General features: G+C 53.6%; 1 non-coding gene across 1 annotated transcript; it reads right to left on the bottom strand.

The window, feature by feature from the left end:
* Positions 1 to 5,486: 5,486 nt before the first annotated feature.
* TRNAC-ACA (transfer RNA cysteine (anticodon ACA)) lies at positions 5,487 to 5,559 on the bottom strand. The gene has a single exon. It is a non-coding gene; the product is annotated as a tRNA-Cys (tRNA).
* Positions 5,560 to 6,048: the final 489 nt, after the last annotated feature.

Here is a 6,048-nt window from a genome sequence, read left to right as displayed (position 1 = left end):
GGTAAGCTCTCTCCTGTACTTCAGGACTCTATTTAAATGTCACCTTCTCAGTGAGACCTCTACTGTCCATCATATTTAAAATGGTAGCCTCACTCCCTTCCTCCACAATCTCCGCCTTTACCCTTGGATTAGCGCCCAGCCCCCGACCTTGCCCTGGGCACCTTCTAACACACTGTATTATGTATTGATGCGGCGTCTTGTGTGTCCCCTCCACTTGAGTACAAAGGCTGTGAAGGCAGGGATTTTACCTGTTTAGTTTACTGCTAAATCACCAGAGCCTAGAATATTGCCCAGCACTACCTAGTAGATGCCACAATAAGCAACTGAATTAAACAGAGGCATCTGCTGGACTTCCCTGTAGTCCAGTGGCTAAGAATCTGCTTCCAGTGTAGAGACGTGGGCTCAGTCCCTGGTCAGGGAACTAAGATCTCACGTGCCGTGGAGCAACTAAGTCCACGTACTGCAACCGCAAGTGGGCAAGCTTCAGCGTCCGTGAGCCACAACTAGAAGATGACTGCTGGCCACAAGAAAGAGCCGGAATGTCTCAAAAAAGACCCAGCACAGCCAAAAAAAAAAAAAAAACCCAAAACAAAAAACAGAAGCATTTGCTCATTGGAGATGAGCAGAAACGGGGATGTGATTGGGGGAGGAGGCAGTCAGGCCCAACGCTCTCTAGCTCACATTGAAGGAAAGACCTAGATCAGAACCAGGATGGGCTTCCCCAGCTCACCTGGGACGGATGTTGGTGACCACATGCAGGAAAGTAACCGCATAGATCAGGCTCTGTAAGGATGTGGCTGGACTGTCAGGACAGTCTTGTCAGGACAAGGCTGACTGCAGCCTTCTCAGGTTGCCTGTGAAAGGTATGGCTGGTCCCCCAGGAAACAAGGCAGTTCTGAGAGTGGGGTGGTTTCTGTCGAGTCAACCTCGCTCTGCAGGGCACATTTTTAGGGCGGCAGAGAGCTGTTCTCCGCGATATGGGGCATAGTCAGGGAGCGAGCCCGCCCTGAGCAGGTCAGAGTTGTGGGCGCCAAGGAGAGCCACTTATAATGGCAGTTGGCAAGACTTTCCAGGTTTCAGAGGAAGAGTCATAGGGGAGAAGAGTGACCCCGTCCTAAGGCTGGGGTGAGGTCCTCAGCCAGAGTCCCCAGTGGGGCCGAGAGACGCAGAAGAGCAGTGACTGGACCGAGAGGCAGCAACGCGTCCGGAGTCATCTGAGAACTGAGCCAAGACACCCAGAGGGGCCTTTTCCAGAATGAAAGTGTGTAACGTGTGTTGGCTGGATCTTTTAAGAATATCCAATTCCCATTAAAAAAAAAAATTGACTATCAACGCAAACAGCTGGTGAAACATTTTAAAGTATACAGAATCTGTGTATGTGAATAGAGAGACAAAGAATGGAACAAACAAGAGTATTACTGATAGATAAAGAAAGATTTAAAAAAAACAGTTAGGCATGGATATCCATGATACACTAAATATCTGTGACACTCCCAACATGCTCAATATTCACAAGGTTTTAAACTGACCACCCACTGGCAACACTCATTCTGGCTCCACGTGTGCCATGCCCAGGAAAATTAGTAAATTCAAATAACCCAGATGCTAACTTCTATTAACTCCTACTGTGGAAAATACCTTTAATAATCTAAATAAGTGCCAAGTGGGCTTGAATCTTTAGGAAAAAAAAAATGAATAGCTTCTCCCCAGGCTAATTGGTACAGGCCCTGCCTCTGCACATCTCTGATAGAGTAAGTGTTGGTGCCAGGCACGGAGCCCCTTGGCTCACCCGACCCATGCTCCCGTCACCATCAGTGACAAGACTGCTGGAGCAGGGGCGAGCAGGACACGTGGGTATGGGCAGTCAGGACTCAGCACTGTGCTTCTTGCACCCGCGGGCGCCCCAGCCTAAGCATGCTGACTTACCCAGCTCTTTGCCCTTGCTTCTCACGGCGCATTTTTAATTGATTTAATAAACCATGTGATTCGACAATCTTCATCCGGTCTGTGAGCCTTTCTGTCCTGTGAGCTCTGGGAAGCTAGTCTGGCTGCACGCAGGGGTAATTTCCCGCATGACACTTCGACACAGAGTAACTTTGAGACACTCCCTGATATTCCTGGGGAAGGGAGGGGTTTGGGGAACTCAGGTCACGAAAAGTCTACGAGGGGTGGCTGACTGCCCTTTCTGGGATGGCTGCAAGGCTATCTCCCCACCCAGATGGGGTGGAGGATCCACGCCCCCTGCCCTTGACCCCCCAGTGCCCATTGTGGCAGGCGAGGCTGCAAGACCGTGTTGGGTGAGGATGGTGGGAGTGACGTTATGTGGCTTCCAGGGCTGGGTCAGAAAGAGCGATGAAGCTTCTGCTTCACTGGCTGAACTGAATTCTCACTCTGGAAGACTTCAGCTGTCACAGGAGCAGCCTGACTGCCCGGAGGCTGCCGTGCTGTGAAAAAAAAGCCCAAACTGACTCACGAGCAGAAAGGCCACGTGTGGGTGTGACCGAGATCCCAGCCTCTGCCAGCATTGAACGCCAGACGTGGGAGCCAGTGAGCCTTGGAGCCCCAGGCCCTGCCATCCATGTCTGAGGAGATCAGGACACACCAGCTGCGTTGTCCCTGGCGCTGCCCTGCGTCCCCCTTCCGGGGTCTCCTCCCTGCCAGCCCGGTACAGGTACCAGTACCATAGGCGGGAGGGAGGGCTCACGTCCTTGGCAATGTCCATTCCTGAAAGTGAAAGTGCAAGTCGCTCAGTCGTGTCCGACTCTTTGTGACCCCACGGACTACACAGTCCATGGAATTCTCCAGCCCAGAATAGTGGAGTGGGTAGCCTTTCCCTTCTCCAGGGGATCTCTTCTTCCCAACCCAGGGATCGAGCCCAGGTCTCCTGCACTGCAGGTGGATTCTTTACTCACTGATCCACCAGGGAAGTTCCATTCCTGAGTGGTGGCCAATGCTGCTCCTGCAGCCCCTGCCCACCGGCACCCAGAGGCACTCAGGGTACTTACCTGGAGCACCGCCTGTTCTGGTCAGAAAGTGGCTCTTTGTGACCCATCTCCGACCCCACGCATTCCCCAGCCTGCCTGTCCCCCTCAAGGTTGGTGGTGCTACGGCTGCTGAAGGGGGCGCCGAGGCCTCTGCAGGGCACTGGGCCCTCCTTGGAGCACACACGCTGTTTCCTTGATCCATCTCTCCAGGCCCTTCTCTTTCCTTTTCTTCAGAATAATCTTAAGGAGAGCAGCTTCCAGCCCTATCTCTGGCCTCTCGTTTGCTCTCAGCTCCGCGTGCATCTCTCAGTTTCAGTCCATTTAGTTTACCTCCGGGTGTCTCACTTGTCCCTGTTCCCGGCCCCCGACCCGAACCCCTGCCCCAAGTCACTCGGGGGGATTCTACTGAGCACCACACAGAGAAAACTGCTTCATGGCACACCCTGGGGACTCGCCGCATGTCCATCTTCCCAGTTCTGGGCCAAAGAGATTCTCCGAGGCCCTTTGAGAAGCAGAGGCAGCAGAGAGGGGTTGCAAACGTGGCCTTGCTGAAATTCAGCCTCGCGGCTCGGCAGCTGTGTGACCTCGGGCAGCTTGCTCTCTGTGCTTCAGCCTCCTCTTCTGCAAAATGGAGTATAACGGAACCTACATCGTAGGAAAAAGGAGCGAATGCATGTGAAGGACTCGGAACAGGGCTTAGCACATAGTGAATGCTCTGTATTTGCTATTTATTGTTATGCTGGTCTCTGGGCAGCCAGTGGTGGAGTGCAGATGGGGCTGGAGGTTTCTGCTTCTGTTGGAGGGGTCTGTGAGCTTGGAATTCTTTCTAGAAGAGGAGAGAGTTACCCTACCTTCAAATTTACCATAAACAACCCTCCTCCTGTACCTTTACCTCCACCATGTAAACCATCCCAGCCTTTCTCTTTCATAGCTCTGGTCCTGCTGGGAAAGGAAGATGGTGGTCTCCCCATTGCCAGATGGGGACATGGTGATGCGGTGATGGGCGGTGGCCTGCCACAGGCCACAGTCGAGTCAGCTCAGGCCTCTGTTCTCGGCTGTCCTGCCCACCATCCTTTCTGCCATCAGCCCATCTCCTGCAGCGGCCACAGTGGGGGTAGGAATCCCGGGAGCTCTGAGTCCTCTGTTCACGCCAGCCCCCGAGCCTGGAGACACCAGATGTCTGCAGGACTTGATTCCTCCCCCGCCCCCTATTTCTGGCTTTGGGGTGTTGGGAGCCCTGGAAAATGGCAGCCTGGGAGGGAGTGTCTCCGTTTGAGGACCATTTCCAGCCAAGCCTGGAAGGAGGCTCTGGTGAGCTCCCGCCCCTCCTGGGATGAGGGAACAGCTGCTGTGGGGGCAATGAGACAGTTGCAGATTCCACACGGCGGGGTGGGAGGGGTGGGGTTTGGAGCAGGGTGCCTGAGATGCCTCCGTCCACCCTAGTCTCCATTTATCTAAGCTCTTGCCATCCTTCTAGCCCCTCTCAGGTATTCCCTGGAAGATTCTGGTGTCCCTTCCTCGTGGGATCTTCTGCTGGGTGGCTTTGGGAGTCCTGTCAGTACCTGATGCACTGACTTGCTTGGCTATTTCCGGTGTCCCTCTGGCTACCCCAACCAGACTGGAAGCTCCCAGAATGCAGGGACTTTGCCAGAGTCCCCTGCTTCCTGGGGATGTGGTGCAATGACTGTCTGCTGGCGTGACGAACAAGGAGGTGACATGGAGACTTCAGCACCCTTGTGCATCTTGAGAAGCCAGGGGTCCTGGTAGCGGGGTCAACAATGACTCACATGAGCCAGGAAGGTGAAGTCATCACCGCCAGCACCACCTCCACCCCTTGCTTTCATCGGCCTCTGCCTTTCTGAGCTGTGATTTACTCTGTCTCCGCCGTGAGAGGTCCATGACAGGAGCCGGAGACATGCTCAGTTCTTCTGACGGAAGGCAGGGCACAGGCTGCTGCCCGCCGCTCGTAAAACATCAGAGTTCAAGGGGAACCACGGACAGTGGCAGAGAAAAGCTGTCTCTCTCCTTCTGTGGAATCCTCTTGACAGATACAGTGCCTGCTGTGTGGAACCAGGCAGAGGGCCAGCAAGCCAGACCAGCAATGAGAGACAGATGACAATCATTTATGATTAGTCAAATTCGAGTCATCCACCTCGAGTTGTCAAACCCGAGAGGCCGTCGCCGCCTGGTATGCACTGAGCTTGGCGTCTACCCACTTGTTCCTCATGACGTGAGACAGAGTCTATTGTCATCCCTATTTTATAGATGATGAAAATGAGTCACTTGCCCAGAGACACACATAGCAGCAAGTGGCACAACCAGGACTTGAACCTGGGAGGTCTGACTCTTTATCACCACATTAACAGTAAATGAAAGTGAAGTCACTCAGTCGTGTCCAACTCTTTGCAACCCCACAGACTGTAGCCTACCAGGCTCCTCCATCCATGGGATTTTCCAGGCAAGAGTACTGGAGTGGGTTGCTATTTCCTTCTCCAGGGGATCTTCCCAACCCAGGGATCGAACCCGGGGCCTCCTGCATTGTAGGCAGATGCTTTACCATCTGAGCCACCAGGGAACCATAAGCTTAACCTAACAGTAGCATTCCGTCACTCACCCTGCCTGTGGAATAGCTCTCTGCCAAGGCTACACGTTCAGTCCCATACTGTCCCAGTCTCTCTGGGCCCAATTGTCTCAGTCAGCTCTTGGCATAATGAAGCTGTGTAACAAAGCGCTTTAAAAAAGCTCAGTGGCTTGAAACAAAGGTCATTTATGACCTGGGTCTCTAGGGTACTGACTCCCCAGGTGGCACAGTGGCCAAGAATCCACTTGCCAATGCGGGAGATGGAAAAGGTTCAGGTTCAGTCTCTGGGTTGGGAAGTTCCCCTGGAGTGGGAAACGGCAACCCACTCTATTATCCTTGCCTGGAAAACTCTATGGACAGAGGTGCCTGCTAGGCTGCAGACCATGGGGTCGCAAAGAGGTGGGCATAACTGAGCGACTGAGCTCGCGTGCATGCTACTGCAGTTTAGCTGCATATATTAGGCGCCTATTACGCACCAGGCAC

This window comes from Budorcas taxicolor, chromosome 4 (genome assembly GCF_023091745.1).
Source record: "Budorcas taxicolor isolate Tak-1 chromosome 4, Takin1.1, whole genome shotgun sequence".
Lineage (NCBI taxonomy): Eukaryota > Metazoa > Chordata > Mammalia > Artiodactyla > Bovidae > Budorcas > Budorcas taxicolor.
This window is presented reverse-complemented; position numbering and strand designations above follow the sequence as displayed.